Source organism: Bos indicus x Bos taurus, chromosome X (genome assembly GCF_003369695.1).
Source record: "Bos indicus x Bos taurus breed Angus x Brahman F1 hybrid chromosome X, Bos_hybrid_MaternalHap_v2.0, whole genome shotgun sequence".
In the NCBI taxonomy this organism is placed as follows: Eukaryota; Metazoa; Chordata; class Mammalia; order Artiodactyla; family Bovidae; genus Bos; species Bos indicus x Bos taurus.
The window spans coordinates 21,660,933-21,686,921 of record NC_040105.1 but is presented as its reverse complement, the minus strand read 5'-3'; the positions used below and the strand labels follow the sequence as shown (position 1 = coordinate 21,686,921).

The 25,989-nt window shown below is 41.9% G+C and overlaps 1 long non-coding RNA gene across 1 annotated transcript; it reads left to right on the top strand.

Annotated features, from left to right (window-relative positions):
• The first annotated feature begins 42 nt into the window (after window positions 1–42).
• Window positions 43–25,594, top strand: LOC113887866. Its single transcript, XR_003509845.1, has 2 exons — window positions 43–400; window positions 25,417–25,594. It is a non-coding gene; the product is annotated as an uncharacterized LOC113887866 (long non-coding RNA).
• Window positions 25,595–25,989: the final 395 nt, after the last annotated feature.

Genomic DNA, 25,989 nt, shown 5'->3' with positions numbered 1-25,989 from the left:
GGCGAGGCGCTAGGCTGAGCTCTCTAGTGGCGCCCTCTCGTGGCACATGGTAGAGGCTTCCCGAAAGTCCAACCTCCCAGCCTAGGCGTCCCCGAAGTGACCTTTGCAAAAGGAAGAGAGAGGTTCCCCTTTGGGCCCTGGACCAATGACTTGACAGTTTCTTCTGTGGAGACACCTGGCTTTGAGCAGTGAGGGGATGAGAGTAGCGGCTCCCATAGGGTGGTCTGGGGGCCCGTGTGGGTCCCAAGATCATTTCAGAACTAGCTTCATAGTAATAGGGTTTCATTTGCCTTTCTTAGTTTCGCTGGAATTTTCCAGAGAACTGATGTATGATGACGTCATTGCTCTCATGACTGAAGGAATGTGTGCTTGCATGTTGTGTTTTCTAGAATTTCCCAAGGTAAGCTATTTGGCTTCCTCAATAATTCTTTCCCCCTCTGCTGGTAATTTTTAGAGTTAACAGAATATTTTCTTTCTTACTTTTTTCATTTTTATTTTTTTCTTAAAATCTCTGGCTTTCCTATGGAAACACTTGTGCCTGAGGTACACTCCTTCTGACTTGCATTTAGTGAGGGTCCGCTCATAGAACATTTTCTGTTTTGCTTGTCTAAATATGTCTTTCAGTTATCCTAAAGTTCTTGGAGGATTTATTTCACTGTGAACGAATCTGAGGTTGGAAGTTCCTTTCTCTCAGCATATTGATGACATCTATCTTCTGGCTTCCATTGCTGTTTAAAGTTGTTACATTCCCTCCTTGCTCATTCCCTGCGCTTCTTCTCCCCTCCTTTAAAACTTTTTATTTTGAAGTAATTACAAATTTACAGGATGTGTGATGACATCCTTGCTTTGGTGACTAAAGGAAGGTGTGTTTGTATGTTCTCATGTTTTCTAGACTTTTCAAAGTTCAGCTTTTAGAATTTCTCAATGATTTTTAAATTTCCTGAGAGGAAAATGTTTGAGAACAGTTGGATTAGTTTATAGCTCTTCCTGGGTTATACCCAACTGGAGCAAGTACTCCATCCTTTTGCAGATACAGGTTTTTATTTACAAACCACCTTCCCAGACAGGCCTTCTGAGGGCCCTGCTTTGGCTGCCTAGCCTGGGTTCCTGACTGAGTCAGAGCGAAAGCATAAAAGGAGCCTGCAATGTTTTCAGTCTGTAGGTTGGATTATCACCAAATGACCCCCTCCCCCAACATTCAACATAACTCTCTGCCTCTGCTCAAAATATCCTGTAGGTAGAAAAGAAAGCAAAAGTAACTCCCCTTCCCACCCTCTGCGGATATCATGCGTAGTGAGTCATTGTGAGAGTTTATGGAATGTGTTTCTCAAACATCTTTAAAAATAGCATTGATTCTCATCTGCCTAAGCCACGTTAGGTAGTGTTTCCTGACACCATTGCACTTGGGATGACCGTACATAAGCCCTTCCTTCCTCTGCTTTGTTTTGTGTTGTGGGAAGACCCAGGAGAGCTTGTTACAGAATTAGTACTAACAGTAAGTTAGAACTCTGTGACTAAGCATTAATAATAACTGCCTCCTTGAAGCAAAAACAAGGCCGTTTTCAATGTGGTCTACTTAGTCTTTTAGAATAATGGTTGTTTGTCATTAAAACACATAATATATGTTTTTCTATTTATTCTGCTTTTCTGGTTTCAGTTTCATGTTTTTATGCTTCACTTTGCCATTATGACAATAAGGGCCCATTCAGAAAAACAGGTGGCTAGACAAAGCTCATTGATTGTGTTTTTTGCACAAGCTTAGAACCCTAAGAAATGTGGATTTTCTTTATGAATCAAGTTAGGTTTCTCCATTGTCAGGAATAGATAGATGCCATGAGTGACCAACATTACCTGCTCCTGATAGTGGAATTTAAATTTAAAACTGCATAGAAAGAGGTTAACTGCCTAGCATTTCGGAGAAGGCAATGGCACCCCACTCCAGTACTCTTGCCTGGAAAATCCCATGGACGGAGGAGCCTGGTAGGCTGCAGTCCATTGGGTCGCTAAGAGTCGGATACAACTAAGCGACTTCACTTTCACTTTTCACTTTCATGCATTGGAGAAGGAAATGGCAACCCACTCCAGTGTTCTTGCCTGGAGAATCCCAGGGACAGGGGACCCTGGTGCGCTGCCGTCTATGGGGTCGCACAGAGTCGGACACGACTGAAGTGACTTAGCAGCAGTAGCAGCCTAGCATTTGGAAAATTTTATTTTGTTAATGAGTCAACAAATCAACAACTATTTATTGACTCTTATGCTAGGTACTTGGGGGTTTATAATAAAGTAGGTCTAAGTTTTGAAAGAAGCCCTCAGGACATACAGTTTACTTTAGAGATATATTTATAGTTTACTACAACCAGATTCCCTGGTGGCTCAGAGGTTAAAGCATCTGCCTCCAACGTGGGAGACCCGGGTTCAATCCCTGGGTTGGGAAGATCCCCTGGAGAAGGAAATGGTAACCCACTCCAGATTCTTGCCTGGAAAAGCCTGGTAGGCTGTAGTCCACGGGGTCGCAAAGCGTCAGATACAAGTGAGCGACTTCACTTACTTACTTACAACCAGATTTAATCTTTATCAGAAAGATAATCCTATAACTGAAGAGGTCTGAGCAGGAGAAGAGTCGCAGGAAAGGAAACGGCCAGGGACATCATGGGTGTTTTACAGTCATTGTCTCATTTGATAACAGCTCTCTTGTGAAATAGCTAATGTTAGCTCCATCTTTGCAACAGAGAAAACCGGAGGCTCAGAGGGCTACAAAACTGCCACAGCTAGGAAATGGTAGAACTAGGAAAGAAGGAATTCTGTTGATTTCCATGCCAAAGTGAAGCTGTCCAATTTGCTCTATTAAACTGTTATGGAAGGTGTCATAGTTTTTTTTTTCTGTTTATAAAAATAATGCATATTGATTAGGAAAATTGGAGAAATACAGAAATAGAAAAAGTTAATAATAATTCCAATTAGTAGGCTGACTTCCTTCTAGTCTTTTCTATGTACATACACAGGTAGGGCTGATACTAAGTTGGTATGGACAGTGTAGTGAATTAAAATGGCCGCAAATTCATTGAAGCTCCTCCCATCAAGAGGTGGAGTCTGTTTCCCCACTCCTTGAATTTGGACTGGCTTTGTGACTTGCCTTGACCAATAAAATACAGTAAAAGTGGTAGTGTACAACTTCTAAGCAAGACCTCAAGAGATCATAAAGCTTCTGCTCACGTTCTCTTGGATTGCTGCTGCTGCCATATGAGGAAGCTTGAGCTAGCCTCCTTGAGGATGAAAGATTTCATGCATATGTAAGGCCAGATACATAAGTGACACCATCTTGGACCATTTAGTCCCAGTCGAGCTGTCAAATGATTGTAGCTACACAAGTAACCCTAGGTAAGACCAGTAGAAAAACCTCTTTGCTGTTCCCAGCCCATGTTATCAATCCACAGAATCATGAGTCAATAGAATGCTTGTTTTAAGCCACTACACTTCAGGGTTTTTCGTTACACAGCAAAGGCTTACTGAACTCAGATGGCCATTTGGGTTGTTTACTCCTGGCTTCCATTCTGATTGGTTGCAGCGTCCATTCTGACTGGTCTGTGCTTGCTTGTATTCGCTTAAAAATATTTTAAAAATAACCTGTGTGTGTTATGCCTATGTAATAAAAAGTTGGAATCATGTATCTATAATGCCTCTCCTGCTGAATAGTGTATTAGCTTCCTATCTACTGGGCTTCCCTGGTGGCTCAGACAGTAAAAGTGTCTGCCTGCAATGCGGGAGACCTGGGTTCAATCCCTGGGTCGGGAAGATCCCTTGGAGAAGGAAATGGCAACCCACTCCAGTACTCTTGCCTGGAAAATTCCGTGGATTGAGGAGCCTGGTTGGCTGCAGTCCATGGGGTCACAGAGTTGAACGCGACTGAGCGACTTCACTTTCACTTTCTTATCTACTACAGCTTTGTCCTCACACACTCCCCGCCTATGTGATTACGTCACTACGTAACCTTGTTAAGTCACTGTTTCTTCATCTGTAATGAGGAAATATTAATAGTATCCTTCATATGGTAATTGTTGTAAGGATTAAGCAAAGTAATACATATAAAGTACCTAGTGGGAATTCCCTGGTGGTCCAGTGGTTAGGACTCTGCATTCTCACTGCCAAGGGCCTGGTGTTCAGTCCTTGGTTGGGGGACTAAGATTCCACAAATAGTGTGGTGTGCGCACCCACCCCCCCCACAAAAAAAGAAGTACCCAGCATCGTACCTGGTATAATTGTTAGCATTATTACTATTAATAGTATAAAGTATTTTTCCATGCCAGTGAGTGTATTTAAATTAAATATATATAATGACTCCTTAGAGTTGCATTGTGTGCAATTTATTATACCATTCTATTGTTGAAGACTCAGGTGTTTTTCCAGTGATAAATAATATTTTGATAAACATCTTTTTATCCAAGTTTTAGCCCAGCTTTCTGATTGTTTTCTTATGTAGGTTCCTAAAAGTGAAATTGCTAGGTAAGCAGAGATGTAATTTTGTTGGTCTGGAGCCAGAGAAACACTCTAAAACTTCAGGTCCTCAGTACCTGAAAGTGTAATTTGAGATGACTCTTTAGATGTGCTCATTCTAGCTTGAATTATCTAAATTTTGGTAACATGTCTGTGTTCCACAGGTTGTAATAGATCTTTCTCAGAGGGTGTTTTTCTTTCTACATAACACAGGTGGGTGATAACCTGTGAGAATGATCAATGAATAAATACAACCAGCTCCAAGAAAGCATCTTGTTTGGGGCCAGAATTTTCTTTCTTTTCAAATTTATTTTTTATTGATATGTAGTTGAATTACTGGCCAAGATACCTTCCTTTCTTTTCTTTACCTTACCTTTCATTTTGAGAAACTACAATTTAGGACATGGAAAGCTCTTCATCTTTGGGAGTAAACCATGAAAAGTGTAAGACTTCTCTTTGTAAATGTAAAGTATTATATGACTTCAGGCCGCAGTTGAAAGAGCCTGGTCAGTAATAAGCGAAGTATTAACCAGGCCTCTTGTTTGCAAGTGAAGTTACCCCATTCTAACTGGCTTAGGCAGAAGGAGAATTCGCTGCCCATTGCAAGAAGCACAGGTATGACAGGAACCAGGACCTTGTGGTACCACCTGAAATGTATATTGAGTGAGAGAGAAGATCACAGCTTGTGATGGGCGGATATTTGTTTCCCAGAACAGCATTTCCTGCTTTTGAAAAATTATTTCCCCTTACTCCCAGGTGGCATTAGTGGTAAACAACCCTCCTGCCAGTGCAGGAGATGTAAGAGACACAGGTTTGATCCCTGGGTCCAGAAGATGCCCTGGAGAAAGAAATGGCAACCATTCTCCAGTATTCTTGCCTGGAGAATTCCACGGGCAGAGGAGCATGGTGGGGTACAGTCCATGGGGTTGCAAAGAGTTGGACACAACTTAAGCAACTTAGTGCACACACACACACACACACAGCTAGATGCTTTTTCTTGGTCATGCGTGTGTGCTCTTTGTGACCCTACGGACTGTAGCCCCCAGGCTCCTCCATCCATGGGATTCTTCAGGCAAGAATACTGGAGTGAGGTAGCTATTTCCTTCTCCAGGGGATCCTCCCAGCCCAGGGATTGAACCCCTGTCTCTTCTGTCTCCTGCAGGCAGATTCTTTACCACTAGCGCCACCTGGGAAGCCCTTTTCTTGGTCAGGGAGCTGCTAATCAGAACATGCCACGCCCTTGGTCAATATTGTGATCCAAGCCATACCAATCATTCTTTTCTCATTGGCACCAAGAAAGTGCTTTCCTTTCTGCTGGCACACCTGGGAAGATATGGAGGTATGAGACAGTGACTTTGACTTGTGGGAAAGACTGACCACCTTAGGGTTTCTGGCTTTCTGTAGCCAAAGCTCAGATGGCCTATATCCTCTCAATCACTGCTGTTGCCTACCTCTGATGATGTCATCTCTCCTGCCACTACTACACACACATGGAAGGAGGAGAGAGCCAGATGGTCACAAAGTGTCCATTGCTTTCACCGCAGAAAGAAGTGGGGTTAAGATGTTCCTTGGCCAGAGATGGAGATTGGAGGTGGTAAATGCTGTTTGGGAATATGCAGAAATAGGGGTGATTATATTTTAATTCCCTGGAACATGCCCAGCTGTGCTCATTTCTGACCTTCACCACAAGGAATATCTATAGCAAGGCTGGGAATGAAAAGCTGTATCAGAAGATGGAGCAGAGACATTGTCCTGCTGCAAGAAGCTATCCCAAGCAGCCCCTATCTGTTTATAAGATGGAATGTGTTTGCCATCCTAGCCTAAATCCATCCCAGGCTGTCACTCTTGCCCTCCATGGGGCTCTTGCTGAGGATCATAAAAAATTGTGTTGGAGAGAGACCAGTGAGACCCTTTGGTTGAAGTTCAAGAGAGATGATCATGCCTCCTTTCTTCCTTTCTAATGCTCCTTGTCAGGAGGCTGGAACATTGGCAACTGTGGTAAATCCACAGGGATTGCCCCCTGGAAACCAGGCATAGAGGCTGAGTGACTTTTAGGCAAAGATATGGACATATTCCAAAGCTAAGACTGGTCTTGCTGTCCCAATGGCCTTTGCTCTCTATCCTGGACACTTTGTTTCATGGTTCCACAACAGAAAGGTAGTTATTTGAAAGCAAGTTTTGTTATACCATCGCTTTTGTGGTAGTTAGCTATTGCCACATAACACATTACCACAAACTTGGTGGCTTAAATTACATGCATTTATCATCACGGTTTCTGTCATTTGGAAGTTGAGGCATGGCTTAGCTGGGTCCTTTGCTCAGGGTGTCAGCCAGACTGTATTTTCATGTGGCAGCGTGGACGAGGAAGAATCCACTTGCAAGTTCAAGTCATTAGCATTGGCAGAATTCATTCATTTCCTTGACCGAGGGTCTTAGTTTCTTAATGCCCGTCAGTTGATGCCACTCATGATTTCTAGAAGTTGCCTGCAGTTCCTTGTAATGAGGGCTTACCCAATATGGCTATTTACTTCATCAGGCCAGCATGGAGAGTGTCTAGAGCAGTCTGCTAGCAAAATAGAGTCATTTTTTTTATTGTGAAAAAAACCACAAAACAAAATTTACTGCCTTAGCCATTTTTGCGTGTATGATGCAGTAGTGTTAACTACTGATGCATAGTATTGTGTAATAGATCTCTAGGACTTCTTTGTCTTGCAAAACTGAAACTCTGTATCTATTGAACAACTCCCTTTCCCCTTCCTCTGTGCTTTGTGCTGTGCTTAGTCTCTCAGTCATGTCCGATTCTTTGCAATCCCATGGACTGTAGCCCACCTGGCTCCTCTGTCCATGGGGATTCTCCAGGCAAGAATGCTGGAGTGGGTTGCCATGCCCTCCTCCAGGAGATCTTCCCAGTCCAGGTCTCCTGCATTGTAGATAGATTGTTTACTGCCTGAGCCCCCAGGGAAGCCCCTCTTCCTCTGCTGCTGCTGCTGCTGCTAAGTCACTTCAGTCTTATCCGACTCTGCACGACCCCATAGACGGCAGCCCACTAGACTCCCCCGTCCCTGGAATTCTCCAGACAAGAATACTGGAGTGGGTTGCCATTTCCTTCTCCAATGCATGAAAGTGAAAAGTGAAAGTGAAAGTGAAGTTGTGTCTGACCCTCAGCGACCCCATGGACTGCAGCCTACAAGGCTCCTCCATTCATGGGATTTTCCAGGCAAGAGTACTGGAGTGGGGTGCCGTTGCCTTCTCCGCCCCTTCCTCTAGCCTGCTGGTAACCACCATTCTACTTACTGTCTCTGAGTTTGACTACTCTAGGTTCCTCTTATAAGTGGAGTCATACTGTATCATTTTATGACTTGTCTCATTTAATATAATGTTCTCAAAGTTTATCCATGTTGTAGCCTATGACAAAATGTCCTTCTTTTCAAAGACTGAACAACATTCCATTTTATGTATATACCACATTTCTTCATCCATTTATCCATCAGTGGACATTTAGGTTGCTTCCACCTTTTTGCTATTATGAGTAATGGTGTAGTGAACACAGGTGTGCAAATATCACTTCAAGATACTCTTTTAAATGATTTTGGATATGTGCCCTGAAGTAGGATTGCTGGGTTGTATGGTAGTTCTGTGTTTAATTTTTTGATTCCCATCAACAGTGCACAAGGATTCCTTTTCCTCCACATCTGTACCAGCATTTGTTATTTTCTGTTTTTTAAAAATTTCTAGTGGTCTTCCTAATAGGTGTGAGGTGATATTTCATTGTTATTTTGATTTTCGATTCTCCTATTAGTAGTGATGTTGAGTGTCTTTTCATATGCTTATTGGCCGTTTGTATATCTTCTTTGGAAAAATGTCTATTCAAGTCCTTTGCCTATTTAAAAATCAGATTATTTGTTATTGTTGAGCTGTGGGAATTCTTTCTATATTCTGGATGTTAACCTCTTAACAGATATGTGGTTTGCAAATGTTTTCTCCCTTTTAGTAGGTTGCTTTTTTACTCTGTTGTTTCATTTGATATGCAGAAGTTTTTAGAAATTTTTTTGGTTGTTTTTAAGTTTGATATAGTCCCATTTATTATTTTTTGCTTTTGTTGCCTGGCAGGAGAGAGGTTTTTGTTTGATTGATTGTTTGTTTAATTTTGGCTGCACCAGGTCTTAGTTGTGGCATGTGGGATCTTTAGTTGCAGCAAAGACCCTAATGCTGGGAAAGATTGAGGGCAGGAGGAGAAGGGGACGACAGAGGATGAGATGGTTGGATGGCATCACCGACTCAATGGACATGGGTTTGGGTAAACTCCGGGAGTTGGTGATGGACAGGGAGGCCTGGCGTGCTGCGGTTCATGGGGTCGCAAAGAGTCGGGGATCTAGTTGCCTGAGCAGGGATGGAACTCTGCCCCCCTGCATTGGGAGCATGGATTCTTAGCCAAGAGAGTTTTACATAATGTAGCATAATCCTAGGAGTGACACCCTATCATCCTTGCCATATTCTGTTGGTTAAAAGCAAGTAACAGATCCTGAATGCACTCAAGCAGAGGATCACAAGAGGTGTAAACACCAGGAGGCAGATTCCTGAGGGAAACCCTGGAGTCTGTCTGCATTTAAAGGGCAGTAATAGCCTGCATTTACCAAGCATTTATTAAGGTCTGTTTCCTGCCAAACATTTTGCTTGGGAAATGCTGAAACCAATATGGTATGGTCTGTGCCCTCCAGGGACTTACAGTTCAACATCCCAGGCCCTTACAGTTCTAGTTATGGTTGGAAGGGATCCAGCCTTCTGGAGAAAAAGGACAGGAACAGTCAGAACCTGTGTGACCTACCTCCTCCAGGCAGGCCTCCCTCTCTCCCCTTGTGAAGTCAAATCCAAAGGGAAGACTACTGCCCAACATTCAGCTCAGGGATCAAGGCTCTAACTCTTCATAAATGACTAGGCAATCTGAAAGTGTGATTAGTCATTCCTAGGCCTCCTAAAGCATCAGCTCAGCTCTTTGAATCTGGGCTTGGCGGTTACTTAGTAAGGAGATCATAGGAAATAATTGCCTGTTAGGGCAAAAAGTATAAGACACCCCCTCTTTTCCCTATGCCCCCTGGGTACACGCAATAGATTTTAAAGGTCAGAATCTAGTTTACCAATTTCTGTACCATTCATAAACTGGCAACTAAATATTAACAGTGAATTCAGGAAAATAGAGGATACTTCAGAGAAGGAAATGGAAGGGAGTGAAATCCAAGCAAGCAGTATGTGTCCTGTGCAGCAAGGAACAGACCCATGTTCTGGCCCTGGTATGAGTGGATGTTGGGCATATTCTGCTGGAGACCACAGAAATTATTACATGAGAATCATTCAGGAGGTGGAGGATATGGAGATGAGTCGTTTCTTTTAGGGGGATGATGGAGGTAGGAGAAGGATGCAAGAAGATCAAAAGAGGACCTAGACCATAGAATTGGGAAAACTGTGATACATTTTAAGTTATCCTTAAAAGATTAATTATAAGAGGGTACTATAGGCGAGGAAGAACCAAGATAGATATGCAACTAGCATTTCCTAGCACCTACTATGAGTGATATGCCTTGTTTGGCATTTTACAGATGTGATTTCATTTAGTCTTAATTACCTTGTATCATTACTATTTTTACATATGTTCCACTTTGTCATCTAAATTCTGATGAATTAAAAAGATATTTGGTTCCAGGACCTATTGTACAGCACATGGAACTCTGCTCAGTTTTATGTGACAACCTGGATGGGGGGGAAGTTTTGGAGAATGCATACATGTACATGTATGGCTGAGTCCCTTTGCTGTTCATCTAAAATTATCACAACATTATTAAACAGTTATACCCCAATACAAAATAAAGAGTTTTAAAAAATAAAGTATTTGAATAAAATAATTAAAAAAAAAACTAAAATAAAAATTTCAGAAACCACCCCCCACCCCAAAATGGGCAAAGGATTTGAATAGACATTTCTCCAAAGGTGGGAAAAAAGATATTTGTTGCTCTTTTAAGGTGATTTATACATTTCCATTCCAGAGCTTCAGGGAAAACAGGGAATGAAACCAAACAAATTTTTAAAAATAATTTAATTAATTTCTTTATTTTTGGCTGTGCTGGGTTTTTATTGCTGCATGTGGGCTTTGTCTAGTTGCAGTGAATGGGGGCTACTCTTAGTTGCTGGTGCGGGCTTCTCCTTGCAGTGGCTTCTCTTGCTGCAGGGCACAGGCTCTAGGGCATGTGGGCTTCAGTAGGTGTGGTGCACGGGTTTAGTTGCTCTGGACATGTGTAACCTTCCTGGACCAGGGATCAAACCTGTGTCCCATACATTGGAAGGCAGCCTCTTAACCATTGGACTACAGGGAAGTCCCTAAAATAATTTAAATAAAGCTGGCCTGGATGAATATAATCTGGGAGAATAGGTTTTTTTTTTCCTCTGAAGCCCTCCAACCTGTGTTGTTGAGATTTCTATCATAGAAGCATAGAATGTTAGCGATTCTCTAGTCCAAATTCCTTACCTAATAGCTAAGAAACTGAAGCCCAGAGAGGGTTAAGTGCTTGTCCAAGGTACTTTCCACACAGCTAGAAAGTGGCAAAGTCAGAAATACAACAGGAGTCTCTTAACCCCTAGTCAAGAGATCTTTTACTACACCACTGTGGAATTATAGTCCTCATAGATTTTCTGGGAAAAATGGAAAATTTAAAAACAAACATTGTCTTAAGGCTGGAGCTCAGGTGAAAAATTGTAAACATTCAACACATTTGGTCCACTTCTTACAAATTAAGTTTTACTAGCACATGCCTTGTTTTATTTATTTATTTTTTCCCAAACTTTAAACTTTTTATTTTGTATTGGTATATAGCCAATTAGCAATGTTGTGGTAGTTTCAGGTGAACAGTGAGGGGACTTAGCCATACATATACATGTATCCATTCTCCCCCAAACTCCCCTCCCATCCAGGCTGGCACATATACAAAGGTCCATGTTGGGTATCCATTTTGAATATAGCAGTGTGTATATGATATGACCTTCCCAATCTCCCTTACTATCCCTCCTGCCTGGCAACCGTAAGCTCATTTTCTGAGTTGTGAGTCTCTTTCTGTTTTTTAGGTAGGTTCATTTGTATCATTTCTTTTTAGATTACACATATAAGTGATGTCATACGATATTTCTCTGTCTGACTTACTTCACTCAGTGTGACAAAGTCTAGGTCCATCCATGTTGCTGCAGATGGCACATGCCTTGTTTTAATTACAAAAAGGAATGCACACTCTTGATAGTTCCAGTCTCCCCAGTGTCTCCCTCTTTGTAAACCTTCTTTCTCTGCCTTATACCCATGTCCACATCCCAAGAATGGGACTGACAAGTAAGACTCTGCAGTATGGATCAGGAGCCCCTACTGGGACAACTAGAAACAGTTAATTTGCTGGGGAGATCCCTGCCATCCTAAGAGGCTGTAGAAAGCTGCCTCCAGCCAGGCTCATTCACAGAAGAATTCCAGAGACCATAGGACTTTCTCTCATAGAAGACTCCTCTGTGAACATCTAGTCATCGAATCTGGGGCACCACAATAGCATTCTTCTTTCTGAGATGAGTGCTGTCCCAGTACTTTTGAAAATGGTCCACAGCTCTTCATTTATGTTCTTCTTTCATAGGTAGAATACATGCTCAATCACCTGACAGGAAGAGTGGTTTTTCTCATCCAAGCAAGTGACTTTGAGAATGCCATCCTGTTGGTGTGAAGCCAAAAGATAGTTGACTCAGTAAATACTTATTGGAAGGTGGAGCTGAATGCACTTATGTGGCAGAAAAAGCAGAATCTTTGAGGCCCAGCAGACATGGATGCAAATCCCAGCACTGCCGGTTACCAGCTGTATGATTTTGGACAAGATTCTTATATCTCAGTGTACTTGTATGTCAAATGGAGTTAATAATAATTGTTTCCTTCTCCTAAGGTTGTGAATATTAAATGCTGCTGTAAAGCCCTTTGTGAAGTACTTAGAATACTGTGAAAAGAGCAGCTTCCCTGCATGTGTGGTGTGCATAGGGTAGGGAGGGATCAGAAGAACTGACCTCTAAATGTATATTCCTTTCTGTCTATTTAGTAAAATAAAGACTGTAACAATTTTTGGATGAGGAAGAATGATTGTGAATGGTCCAATGGGGAGAGAGAAAGATTTGTCCCAAGCCAATTTTTGTCCTGCCTTACACAGGGATTATTCTCTTATTCATTGACTTTTGTCACGAAGCTTCACCTTCCTCATGAATAATAAATGTGCAATGATTCTGTTAATGCTTGCCAACCAGTGAGGTCTCCTCCAGTGGAATCATCACAGAGGCTGGGTAATCAGTATTGTAATACCTATTGTATTCTACCTGGAGTTTTTTTTAATCTGCCTAGCCAGACATCATGTGGACAAAGTCCAATCCGGAACATAGCATCCAGGATAAATTATTTACAATCCTGTCTCTAGAAGTGGACCTCTCTCTGACCTAATTAACATTCCAACTGTAAACCATATGCAGAGATTTTTTAAAAGAGACAAACTTGGTGGAAATAGGAGAAAAGGTTGAAAAGGCATTATGCAGAACATGTTAATTCACACAACTTTTTTTCCTTCTCCTTTTTACATATATTTTAATGTTGTACCAAATAGAAGGAAATTATGCAGTTATAGTGCTAAGAATATGGGCAGGACAGCAGATGGAACATTGTTCCATTCTTTATTTCAGTACCTAGTCTGTGAATCCATGGTTAAAAACAAAAAGCTGTTAAAGAGCTGTGAGTGGCGGTTAAGTATTCTTCATTTATCTTCAGCAATCTATAACAATGAAAAACAATTTACACTGGATATAAAATTCTGGGTTGATGGTGTTTTTCTTCCAGTGGTTTAAGGATGTTGTTCCATTGTCTTGGTTTGCACGGTTTTTGATGAAAAACCAGAGATTTGTCTTAACTTTAAGATTTTCTCTTCATCACTAGTTTTGAGAAATTTGATTCTGTAGTGCCATGATGTGGTTTTCTTTGTGTTTGTGCTGCTTGGTATTCACTGGAATTCTTGGATATGTTTGTTTGTGGTTTTCAACAAATTAGAATAGTCTGGAAATTGAGTAAGTCAATAGAGGGGATAAAATAGATTCATACAAAATAATACAAGGGAAGACGGAAAAAGAGGAATAAAAAACAGATGGGACAAACAGAAGTGTAGAACTACTCCTGTTTCTGATATCTTATACCTGTCAGATAACAAATCACCAAAGCAAATACCCAAAGCATCTTTTATTTACCTCCATATCCAGACTCCCACAAATGGAATTCAGAAGCTTTTCTTGAGGATAACATCAGCTACATTCTGATTCATTCAGTGTTGAAATTAGTTCTGTTTATCATGATGAAAGAGATTATTTTGGTTCAGAAGTGCCAGTGACCTGGCACAACTTGGAAGGATTTGAAGGAAAGAACATATCAGGCAGAAGAGTGCGGGAAAGGAGGTGTAAGGTGCTTAGCACTGTCACAGTTGGTGGTTGCATGATTTGTGTAGTGGTATTAGAAATCAGTGAAATTAGCATAGCTTCTGAAAGTGAAATTAAAAATCAAGCAGAGATATTCAAACTGTATCCCAGGCCAGTTAATATTTGACTATAAACTGACTGAATGTATTAACATACCTAAAGTGAAAAAGTATATCTTTTAACAAACTCAATCACTGTATCAATTAGGAATGCTTTTGACTATAGCTAACAGTTAATTAGAGTAACTTAAGTAAGTCATAAAAGCTTAAAAAACAATTCAGAAGACTTGAGGTAGCCAGTTCCAGGGCTAGTTCAGCAATTAACCATGTTATAGAGAACCTAGGCTTTTAAAACCCTTCCAGTATGCCAATTATCCTCAGTTCATCTCATTAACATAAAAGGGCTGCAATAGCTCCAAGCATCATGTCCTCACATCAGCATCCTAAGCAGGGAGGATAGGTCAGGAGCAAAAATCTTTCTCCAGCTGAGGCTCTGTTTTATCTAGAAAGCAGCATCTTTCCTAGAATACTCTGGAAGTCTTCCTTTAATGTCTTATTGGACAGTTGTTTTGCCCAAAGTTTTTAATTTGTTAACAAAAGAAACCACTCATTACACAGAACAATTTCAGTTTTTTATAGAGGATTATTTGACTTAATCTCAATATTCAATCATTAAAAGAAAAGAAACAATAGAGAGAAATAACAGCATATATATTACAAAATTGGGCCGACAACCTACATCTAAACTTGAACAGTGCTGAGAAATTCCTTGTTAACAGCAATCTGGAGTCCCAGTTGGGAAAGGGTCCCGGGTGGTACATCCGCCCCATGGGTGAGACTTCAAATTGCAGTTTCGGAGGCTCTCACTTATAATCCCAGGCCACAAACTGATCATCAGTTTGTGTGCAAACATGCAGCTCTGGTTTTTCTTTAACTTATACAATGTTGTTTGTTTCACCTTGTGAGTTACAGGATTTCATTAGACCCTTCGGGGCTGGCCAGGCTCTCAGGGGCTTAAAAGATTCCAAGACCCACTCCTATCTTACCTAACTTGCTGATAACAATTGGTGTGCTTGCAGGCAGGCATATAGTCCATGCAAGGTCAGAAGTTGGTCAGAGGCTGGCTCCCCTGCTTCTGAAGCCTGAACAAGACTACCTCCATTTAATTTCCCTAATAACCATACTGAGTAATGGCTAACCATGGCTACAAGGGAGGCTGGGACAGTGAGTATTTGGCAAAGGAAACAGATGATATGTTGAGCAAGATGAATGGTGATCTGTTCTTTGAGGTTGGGCACATTGCTGCTGAGAACAGAATTGGAATGTTCCTAGCAAGAAATTAGAAGGAAATGGCTGTAGTGTAGGTAACTAAAGGTGTCTACTGGGATCAGTCCTAGAAGCACAGGTAAAGAATCCAGACGCCAGAATTGAAATCTCCTGCTCTGGCACTGTGCTGGAACAGGAATACCTTAATGTGAGAACTCCAGTAGCTGAATCTTGAGATTGGTTTTTGCATATTGTGGAGATAGATACTTAAGTTTCTCCTTATTCATTCATTTATTTAACACATTTTTATTGAATCAGGTGTTGTTATTGTCTCTGGAATTTTAGCATTGGAAAGATCAGACGAAAATGTTTGCCTTCATGGTGCTTACAGTCTAGTGACTGTTTTAGCTTAGTGCAACTGATTCCATACTCATCCATAAATTTTCTGTTTATAACTGGGTTTCTCATGTGCCCCAGGCAGTCTTATATCTCATTATGAAATACAAAGTTGATATTGTTATTTCATGGTTATTTCTTGGTTAATATGAGTCCACATAAGGACATGGATTTACCTTTAGTGAAGTGACAAATCAGGTTTCTGACTTGCACATCTGAGGGCCAGTACCTAAACCATGGTAAATTCAAGAAGGCATTTTAACCTTCTTGTGAGCCATTGTGGGAGACAGCCAGTTAATACCCCAGCAGTGCATGTTTTCCCCATTTTAATGTTTAGACTTATTCATATGCATGAAAGGGATACAGGAAGGAAATATTAAATTATAAACATTGAAATCTATCAAAAAAAGAAGTCCTAACCTTGAAACTGTGATTCATGCCATAAATTATGAACTAATTGCATTCAAATTCATCCTCAGAGGATTCAAAGTTAAAAAAATTTCCTACTGATGAACACTTAGATCGTGTCCTCCCCCCTTCCACTGCCCTTTCCAGCAATGCTCTTATGAGCATTCTTGTCTATGTCCTTGAGTATAGGAGCAGTGATTTATAGGGTATTTGCCTAGGACTGGAATGCTGAGTCAAAAGGTAAAATATTTGGGTTCAAGTTTATGGAATAGAGCCAAATTGTTCTCCAAAGTGATTTGGCCAATTTACAACTTCTCCTAGCAGTGAGTGAGAATTCTTAGCAGTCTCTGTCCTCACCAACAGTTGGTAATTTCGCTTTATGATTTTTGCTTGTATATGGGTATAAAGTGGTATCTTATTGTGGTTTGAATTAGATTAATATGATATTGAGCTTTTCATGTGTTTATTGGTCATATTTTTTTCTTCTATTGAATTGCCAATCCATGACCTTTATCCATTTAAAAATTTTATTTATTTCTGGCTGTGCTGGGTCTTCATTGCTGTGCGTGGGCTTTCTCTAGTTGCACTGTGTGGGGGCCACTCTTCGTTGCAGTGCATGGGCTTCTTACTGCAGTGGCTTCTCTTGTTGTGAAGCACAGGCTCTAGGTGAGTGTGCTTCAGTCACTGTGGCACGTGGGCTCAGTAGTTGTCGTGCACAGGCTTAGTTGCTCTGTGGGATGAGGGATCTTCCCGGACCAGGGACTGAACCTGTGTCCCCTACGTTAGCAGGTGGATTCTTACCACTGAGCCACCAGGGAAGCCCCCATTTTTGGTTGGCTTCTTTTTTTCTTATTCATTTGTAGTAACTCTTTTATGTAATTTATTATTCTCTCCACTCTTCTTTTTGGTTACTTTTTCTTGCAGACATGTGCTAGGGTTTTTGTTGTTGTTAATAGTGTCTCCGGTCATATGGGAGTTTTTCAATTTAAAGCAGTCAAATTTAGCAATGCATTTTGAACTAAGAATATTATTAGGTGCACTCAAGTTTGGAATTTTTATATTTTCATGGTGACTTTTTCCTGTTCACATGTTTGTGCCTCTTTATTTTTATACTGTTTTTTTATTTAAGTACATTTTAATGAAATAAATACAGCTAATACAGGAGGAGAAGGGGACGACAGAAGACGAGATGGTTGGATGGCATCACCGACTCAATGGGCATGAGTTTGAGTAAACTCTGGGAGATGGTGAAGGACAGGGAAGCCTGGCGTGCTGCAGTCCATGGGGTCACAAAGAGTTGGACATGACTGAGCGAATGAACAACAGCAATACAGCTTTGTTTTCATATGTATTTACCTGATATGTTCTTTCTCCCAATCTTGACTTTTTAAAGAAATTTATTTATCTATTTATCTTTGGCTGTGCTGGGTCTTCACTGCTGCTTGAGCCCTCTCCAGCTGCGGAGAGCAGGAGCTACTCTCCAGCTGCAGTGTGGGCTTCTTGCTGTGGTGGCTTCTCTTGTTGCAGAGCATGGGATCTAGGCATGTGGGCTTCAGTAGTTGTGGCTCCCAGGCTTCAGAGCACAGGCTAAATAGTTGTGACTCATGGACTTAGTGGACTTAGTTGCTCTGTGGCGTGTGGGATCTTCTCAGACCAGGGATTGAACTTGTATCTCCTGCATTGGCAGGCAGACTCTTTACCACTGAGCCACCAGGGAAGCCTCTAGTCTTGACTTTTGACCTTATTGTATCATACCAAGAACGGGCCAGTAGGAATGGTCCATGTCAGTTGTAGAAAATAAGGACCGTGCACCCTCAGAACTGGGCTTCCCTGGTGGATCAGTGTTAAAGAATCTGCCTGTAATGCAGGAGATGCAGGTTTGATCCCTACGTCGGGAAGATCCCCTGGAGAAGGAAATGGCAGCCCACTCCAGTATTCTTGCCTGGAGAATCCCATGGACAGAGGAGCCTGGCGGGCTATAGTCCATGGGGTTGAAAAAGAGTTGGACATGACTTAGCTACTAAATAGCAACAACAAAGCCCCAGTACCAGCTTGCATCTGGTTTTGAATTTCATGCTTGTTTTTGTCCCCTTATCACTTGCTGCTTCCATGGTGGATAGGACCAAGTGATAGATAAGGGTGATATGTATGTAAGGATCTAGCCAATAAATGAGACAGATTCAGATCCACCTGAAAGGATCAAATTAAATGGTAATAAGTTCTAAATCTATTTTTGCCAAAACATAGTGTAAAGAAGTAGAAATAGAGTTCCCTTATTTACTGGCCTGAGATAGAAAAAGAGTTCTAGATTAGGAAAGTTAACATTCAGATATAGAATTCTGAAAGGACAAATTTCAAAACGTTTTGTTTACAGTATGTTGGGGAGCCATTTGATGATAACACATCAAGTTAGAACCATGTGTCCTTACTTTATAATTTATGAAAGTAAAAATTAAATGTAGAATACATTTGTCCACATGGGGAAACAAACCAGAAAGGGAGAGATAATTGGCTGAAGGCTTAGAAAGTGCTGAATATGAACATGAGAGGGGAAACTTGAGGAATATGATTTGAGGCCTTATGGTCATCTAGTTTTCTAGACGCCTTCTCATTTCCTGGTTTGGTTCCTCTGTTCAGGATCCCCCAATTCTAGCAGCAATTGTTATTATATGTGACTGAGGTTATGAGTCTACTTACCCAGATCTACTCATACCATCAGTTTTTCAGGGCAAGTCTGGGGTATAAAACTGTGTGCTCTGGTGGAGAAGGACACTGTGCATCTAAACCTTGATTTTCCTTATCTGTAAAATGGGAATAATGGGAATACCGATCTCCTGTGGTTGTTGTGAGGGCTTCTCTGGTAGCTCAGTGGTAAAGAATCTGCCTGCCAATGCAGGAGACAGAAGAGACATGGGTATGATCCCTGGGTCGGGAGGATCCCCTAGAGAAGGAAATGGCAACCCACTCCAGTATTCTTGCCTGGGAAATCCCATGGACAGAGGAGCCTGGCGGGCTACAGTCCATGGGGTCACAAAGAGTCGGATACGACTTAGCAACTAAACAGCAACAACATGGTTTTTGTGAGGATTAAATAAGATAATTGACCAATTAGTTCTCAATAAATAACACTATCCTTCCTGATATTCCCTCTTCATTCAACAAATATTTTTTATACATTTTCAACATGCTAGGCACTGAGATAAGTACTCAACACATGGTAGCTATCACTGCTGTTTTGTCATTTCATCAATCCATTTTATTATATAATTACAGGGTATCAGGCACTGTGCCAAATTTAGGAGCCAGGAAATAAGACTTAACCTTCAAGACTCTAGATAAGCTTTTCTGGTTCTACTAATGGGAATCCACTTCTCTTTTGTGAGTTCTTTGGAATTCTTCAATGATATCTTCTCTTCGGTGAAAGAGATCACTGTCAGATGCCTTCCTACAATGTGCCAGGTTCTGGCTCACTATAGGACAAAAGAGGGGTATGAAGGTTGTGCAAACTTTTGCCCCACATAGGCTCATGACAGGACTTTTGCTCCTCCTTTCCTTTCCTTTCCTTTTCATCTCCCTTTCCCTTTCCCAGAACCTAGTTTACTAGGGGAAATGTTCTGCTGAAGTACCAGGGGGAAAACACTACTGTAACAAGAGAAAAGAATATAGACATGAAGCAACCCAGACCCAATGTCCACTCCAGCCTTTCCACAAGAGAAGTAAACCCTTTGAGACTTTTGAGACCTAAACCCTTTGAGACTTTTTTTTTGAGGCCAACAGCCTTGTAGGATTTTAGTTCCCCAACCAGGGACTGAATTGGGCCCTCTTCAATGAGAGCGAGGATCCTAATCATTGGACCACCAGGGAATTCCCCTCTTAAAGACACTTTTAAATTAAAAATAACTTTTTTATTATTGCCATAAAGGACTGTTTTTTCCAGTTCTTTCTTTCTTTCCAGAAGAAAGTACTGGACTTGCCTTTTTTCCAGCCTGTGGGGAAAACCCAGCCGTTCATTCATCTTCCATTCCATAGCCTTCAGGAAGGTGTTGGTCATCTAGTTCCTGGATGAGACAGGCCAGGGGTCAGAAAAGGATTAAATTTCCTTGGGCTTGAATCCTACAAGTAGGTAGAAAAGGAAAGAAAAGAAAGAGTCCATAAACCATGGTTATGAAAAGTCAGACCTTTCCCACTGCCAACCTTCATGTCCTTTCAGGCATTGTAATGCTGCAAAGAGTTGCTGTCTCTTTCCCTACTAAATGCCTACTTCTGTTAATCAGGCTTTCATAGGTGGTGCCAGACCCTAGGAATAGGGCTGGGAGAGGGAGGAAAAAACAGTCCTTTATGGCAATAATAAAAAAGTTATTTTTAATTTAAAAGTGTCTTTAAGTGGGAAATTCCCTGGTGGTCCAATGATTAGGATCCTCGCTCTCATTGAAGAGGGCCCAATTCAGTCCCTGGTTGGGGAACTAAAATCCTACAAGGCTGTTGGCCTCAAAAAAAAAGTCTCAAAGGGTTTAGGTTAATGCATGGATAATAAATTGCTTAAATTAAATTTAGGATGCTGGGGAGGCTAACTTTTGAGGTTAACATTTACATTGTTGGCTTCCCTGATAGCTCAGTTGGTAAAGAATCCACTTGCAATGCAGGAGACCCTGGTTCAATTCCTGGGTTGGGAAGATCATCTGGAGAAGGGATAGGCTACCCACTCCAGCATTCTTGGAGTTCCCTTGTGGCTCAGCTGGTAAAGAATACACCTGATGCGGGACACCTGGGTTTGATCCCTAGGATGGGAAGATCCCCTGGAGAAGGAAAAGGCTATCCACTCCAGTATTCTGGCCTAGAGAATTCCATGGACTGTTTTAGTCCATGGGGTTGCAAAGAGTCGGATACGACTGAGTCACTTTCACTTTTACTTTCCCAGGTGGCCCTAGTGGGAAAGAACCCACCTGCCAGTACAGGAGACAGAAGAGACACGGGTTTGATCCCTGGGTTGGGAAGATCACCTAGAGTATAACATGGCAACCCATTCCAGTATCCTTGCCTGGAGAGTCCCATGTACAGAGGAGCCTGGTGGGCTACAGTCCATGGGGTCGCACAGAGTTGTACACGACTAAAGTGACTTAGCATGTGTGTGCATGGCTATAATAAATCATCTTTTTTCTACTGCAGTGGACCAAATCTTTAATTGGATAAATTGTGAATATGGTCTATAATGTGGACCCTTTCATTTTTATGTTATGCTCTTGTAGAAGGTTCTTTAAGCCCAGTGCAGCTGGTTTTTGAAGGCTGTATTAGGACCAAACCAGCCTTTAAAAGTCTAATACGACTGAGCAACTTCACTTTCACTTTTCACTTTCATGCATTGGAGAAGGAAATGGCAACCCACTCCAGTGCTCTTGCCTGGAGAATCCCAGGGACGGGGGAGCCTGGTGGGCTGCCGTCTATGGGGTTGCACAGAGTCAGACACGACTGAAGTGACTTAGCAGCAGGTTGAAAGAAAGTGAAAGTGAAGTCGCTGAGTCACTAACTGCAGCAGCTTAGCAGCCTTTAAAAGGGGGGAGCATTGCTTACCATTCCTCTCCTCCTATTACTGCTTGAGAGCTGGTTTCCATCATCCAATCAGTTAAATCTTGACTAGATGTTGAGAGTTAACTATGTGCCCAGGTTTGAAATATAAAAGATGACTCCTGCCTTCTAGAAGCTTGCAGTATCATTGGAGTACCAGTATGGACACTTTACATAATTAAAGAAATAATACAGAGAAAAGTATAATAAGTTGCCAGATACAGACTTAGTGAAATAGAAATGTAGACAAAGGAAATGATTACAGAGTCAGGAAATCCTCTTAGAAGAAGTATAACTTCAGTTGGGCTCTGTGAATACAGGAAGGGAGTAAGGTACTCAGTAAAGGGAATACAGCATGAGCAGACCAGAGAAAGAAACCAGAAAGTTCAGTTTCAGTTTCCTCATCTGTGAGATGAATCAGAAGCCAGATATGAGCCCCTCTGCAGCACAGACTGTTGTCTTCAGTCTTGTGGCTCTATCATTAAGCAGGATTTCTCTCATAGAGTAGGCACTTGACTTGAGCAAGTATGCATCTTGACTTGAGCAAACATGACATGTGGAGGAGATGGCTTGGAGATTTGTCCACCCAGGGACAAAGTTTATGTTAGCAAGCCATGAATCTCCCTCAGCAGTTTATGTTAGCAAGCCATGAATCTCCCTCAGCAATCTGGGGCTCAGCTGAGAACTATCCTGACTGAGACAGGCACATTACTTCTCCCTGGGTATGGGACTAAGTCCTCTGAGAATGCAGCGAAACGGTTATCTTGCTTGTGCGTGCAACTCACTTCTACTGAGGACACAGAGCCCTGGTTGCCTCCAACATAAGTTTCAACTGGGTCAGTTGTGATAGTGACACTACTAGGTCACTTAGGGAGCTTGCTTGTTGGGAAATGAGCAGCTGGGCTGTGGGTACATTGATAACATTGATACCTGGCCACCCTCCAAGGGTACCTTCAGTTAAAGTGACATATTTTAATTAGCCAGGTATGTGCGATAATGTGAGACAGAAAAACAACAAACATTCCCATTTAACTCCTTGGAAAACATTCTTAACCTCTTTATAAAGTTTATTTATGAAACTGGACAATTCAATTTGGATAGTTTAGTCTCTTTTTGCCTAAGGGAAGAACTCTCAAATGTCACCTCTTCCTGTGATTCTACGGGCCACTAGCCTATGTCCTCACCAAGACTCCTCCAACTCTCCCTCCCAGCAGAATGGATTATTTATATTGCTTCCTCTGATCTTATGGCACAGTATTCATTGGAGCAGTTGTCACAGTGCATTTGATAATGTTTCTACTTTTTCTCTTTGGGTGATGGATTCCTGGAGGTCAGGAACTCTCTCTGTTTGATTGTTGTAGCCTCAGCACCCAGCAAAGCACCTGGCATATAGTAGGTGCTTAATAAATGGATTAAATTAATATATTGGCTCTATTGATTACTTTTAAGGAACTTAAGATAGAATTTGCTTCCTTGGTGGTTCAGCAGTAAAGAACCTACCGGCAATGCAGGAAATGCGGGTTCGATTCCTGGATCAGGAAGATCCCCTGGAGGAGGGCATGGAGACCCATTCTAGTATTCTTGCCTGGAGAATCCCATGGACGGAGGAGCCTGGTGGGCTACAGTCCATGGGGTTGCAAAGAGTTGGACATGACTGAAGTGACTTAGCAGCAGCAGCAGCAAGATAGAATTCATCAGAAAAATTCCTCCTGTTCATTATCTTTATTTTCTCTGACTGAGACTTAAGAGCCTCTTGGCCAACTAAAAACCATCCACAGAATTGGATTGCAGGGGATTCTGAAATGAATTCTCTCCTAGAACCTCCAGGAAGGAAAACAACCCTGCCAAAACCTTGTCCACTGAGTCCTGTGTCAGACATCTGACATCCAGAACTGTAAGATAATCAATTTGTGTTATTTTAACTCACATAGTTTGCGGTAATTTGTTACAGCAGCAACAGGGAACAAATATAGTAGGTGAGGAAAATACTGTCTACATCACATTGCCCAGGAACAATTCACTCTTCCTGTACCAGGAGTATTTTGCATCTTGCTCCATTAGAGTTAGTCATATTATATTGATTTGTTTCCTGTTCTCTCTCTTTTAGGCTGTTTGCATTTCCTTGTGCAGGACTGTGCTTTTTTCATCTCTGTATTCTTAGTCCCTCAAATGTCATTGACTCTGTATGTGTGTCTCTGGTGACGAAGGAGGAAGAGGGGAGGCACGTGGGAAGGAGACGTGATCATGGTGGCGTCAGCACGAGGGAGGGGAAGCTCAGGAACTGGTGAAGACTGGATCTGGCTGACGTTAGTTCTGTGTGGTGTGGGCTGGCAGTGCTGGAATGCAGAGCATCTGCAGGTTCACTGCAGGCAGGAGGAGGCAGCGCCAAAGCAGCTTGGTTTCTGTGGGTTTCTTGGTCCAGGAATGATTGATGAGCATGTCTCATCAACAGTGAACTCCTCTCTGATTCCCTGTCACCCACTCCCTTACTCAGAGTGTTTCTCAACCCTTGTAGTCCCAGACTGAAAGCCACAGACTTCAGTTAGAATTGGAGCAGCTCCAGTCACCGAAGTATTCAATTTGGGCTTCCAGTGAGTGACACTGTTTCTCTCGTTTCCCAGCAGTAGACTGCAGTACCTTCAGGGGCCCTGAATGTGCCCTTTATGAGCAAACCCATATTCTGGCAGACTTGCTCCAAGACATTTATTTCAGTCTATTAACGCAGATTGCTCTTAGTGTGTGTGTGTGTGTGTGTGTGTGTGTGTGCGCACGTGCATGTGGTTAAAATTATATACAAGATGGAGGCGGGATTTGAGAATTCCCCAAGCAGACAAAACCATTTAAGCCAGTAAGCTCAACTTAAATCTAGCTTATTTCATGAAAGTAAGTGAAACTTAACCTAGGTCATTTCTTGTAAATGCCTGTGACAATCATAAAAGAAACTTGAGTTATCGTCTTTAAAATGGTATGAGGTAATCACTTTTAACCAATCCCCTGCCACCTTGACCTCCCCCCCTTGTAATAACCAGTTATTGTAAGCATTAATAACTTTCTCATTTTCACTTCTATAAGCCCTGCTGTGATTTAATGCCCCCGAGCTTCGTATCCATCTTTGAATTTAGAAGCCCCCAGTCCCAGACTGTTTTTATTTTATTAAAAAAAATTATTTATTTTTGGCTGTGCTGGGTCTTTGTTGTTGTGCAGGCTTTTCTCTAGTTGCGGGAAGCGGGGGCTACTCTCTAGTGGTGCGTGGGCTTCTCATTCTCTATTGTTGCAGAGCACGGGCTCTAGGGCACACAAGCTTCAGTATTTGGAGCACCTGGGCTCTAGGGCACAGGCTCAATAGTTGTCGAGCATGGGCTTAGTTGCTCCACAGCATGTGGAATCTGTCTGGATCAGGGGTTGAACCTGTGTCCCCTGTATTGGCAGGTGGATTTTTTTTTTTTAAACTGAGCCACCAGGGAAGCCCCCAAACTGTTTTTATGTGCACAACAAACTCTTATTAAATACTATTTGTTGATTTGGTGATTTTAATTATGTTACGTGTATACATGTGTGCTCAGTCATGTCTGACTCTTTGTGACCCCATGGACTGTAGCCCTTCAGGCTCCTCTGTCCATAGAATTTTCCAGGCAAGAATACTGGAGTGGGTAGCCATTTTCTCCTCCAGGGGATCTTCCTGACCCAGGGATCAAACCCACATCTCCTGCATTGGCAGGCGGATTCTTTACCACTGAGCCACCAGGGAATCTTAATTGTGTTATTTCTGGATTTTTGACAGTTTTATGGCATCAGAAGTGGGATCCAAATAAGACCTTCAACAACTCTGAAGCCAGCGAGCAACTACGTGCTGGTACCCACAGGACCCAAGGAGCTCAGTGCTTTCTCATCGACCTTGCAGTCAGCCTGAGTGCTGCTCTCTTTACATGTTGAACTCTCCAACTTTATCATGCATACCGGTATTCTGTTTGTTCTAGCTTCTTGGCAAGTCACCCTTCTGTCTTTAAGGGGAGAAAACCTGTGATTCCCTGGAATTTAGGCAGCAGTAGGATTACTGAGCTCCTCATGGATTGTTTCAGGGAATCTAAAGGCAGAGATAGATTCCACCTCGTCTAAATCTCATTCTCCTCCCCGCTTAAAGACTCCTGCTTCTTGTATATATAACCACTATGGGCCAGAATCTTGTGCGTTTCTGGCAAAATGAGTGAACTTTACAAAGAATAATTTGGAATTATCATGGCCACTTTGGGGAAACTCTAACTTAGATAACATAGTCTACTTTAAGAGGTGCCCTTGAAAAGAGGATTATAAACTTCTCAGAGATAATGGAAAATACTCTTTGATCAGTATGCAG